We start from the raw sequence: 1492 nt of genomic DNA on the forward strand, positions 1-1492 counted from the left end.
GACTAATAGGTTATTATTACATATTTGCTAATTGGTTCTACTTTAAAAAGGTTTTTAAAGGACTTTCACTGGGGTGTTAATGATGAAATAATACAAAGAATTCATTGAAACAAATAGACAAAAGTAGTAAAAAAATTGGAGGTTGATTTCCTCATCCAATTATTCTATTTTGCTTTTCCAAATTGGTCTGCTTATTAATGCTGTCAGTTTTGGCAATCAATAAGTATTCCTTGAAGTAATTAGCAGCGAATCCTAATGTACAAATATAGTTGCCAATCACGGTCGTGCTCTTGGTTAAGCAGTGTTTTATCTATTTGAATTCACAGGGGGTAAGAGACGTACTTCACTGGTAATTATGATATTTTTTCTAATTGAACTTGGGTATGAACTGAATTTATCACCTTCCAGCAAGAAAATTCAATTTTTTGGTTAAGATTTGTTGGTGGTTTTACAACACCTATTGGAGTTTGTTAGTTACGTAGAACAACAAAATTTGAAATGGTTTATTCCTATTTTGTAATCTATGCTTAGCTTTAGGAACTATGGTAGTAGTCGATGTGGTTTACCTTTGCTATTTTGTTGGATGTTGTTGAATTGCTATAACTAGCGAATGGATGATTCTGTAATTAGAAAGCGAAAGATGTTGTTATTAGGAATTGGATTTTTCTATATTGACTTTGATTGGTGATCGATTATTATTGTTTTCTTAATTGTGTTCTCAATTTTGGATGGTGAAATTATAGTAAATGTTGGCTGATTTGTGTCAAACTAAGTTTTGGTACTTACTCCTGATTCAAGCGTCAATTTATCAGGAACTCTGAACTTGTTTCTACAACCCGTGGTGTAGCTTAATGCTCGTTCATTCATGTTTTCTATATGCAGATTTTAGGGGCTGTTTTTTGTGAGACTGCAGTAGGATTGATTTGTAGAAAACCCAACCAACATGGGAGAAAAGGTAAATTGATGTATACCAATCACATTTTAACATTCCACATTATCTTATGTGTGACTTACAGCTAGTGAAATAATTAGCAGAAATTGTTAGAGTCTCGGTGCTCGCCCAGTGATGAGCGGATAATTTGTACGCTTTTTGGCATTGTTTTTAGTATGTTTTTAGTATGATCTAGTTAGTTTTTAGTATATTTTTATTAGTTTTTAGTTAAAATTCAATTTTCTGGACTTTACTATGAGTTTGTGTATTTTTCTGTGATTTCAGGTATTTTCTGGCTGAAATTGAGGGACCTGAGCAAAAATCTGATTCAGAGACCAAAAAGGACTGCAGATGCTGTTGGATTCTGACCTTCCTGCACTCGAAGTGGATTTTCTGGAGCTACAGATACCCAATTGGCGCGCTCTCAACGGCGTTGGAAAGTAGACATCCTGGACTTTCCAGCAATATATGATAGTCCATACTTTGCCCAAGATTTGATGGCCCAAACCGGCATTCAAAGTCACCCTCAAAATTCCCAGCGTTAAACGCCGGAACTGGCAC

This window comes from Arachis duranensis, chromosome 5, assembly GCF_000817695.3.
Source record: "Arachis duranensis cultivar V14167 chromosome 5, aradu.V14167.gnm2.J7QH, whole genome shotgun sequence".
Lineage (NCBI taxonomy): Eukaryota > Viridiplantae > Streptophyta > Magnoliopsida > Fabales > Fabaceae > Arachis > Arachis duranensis.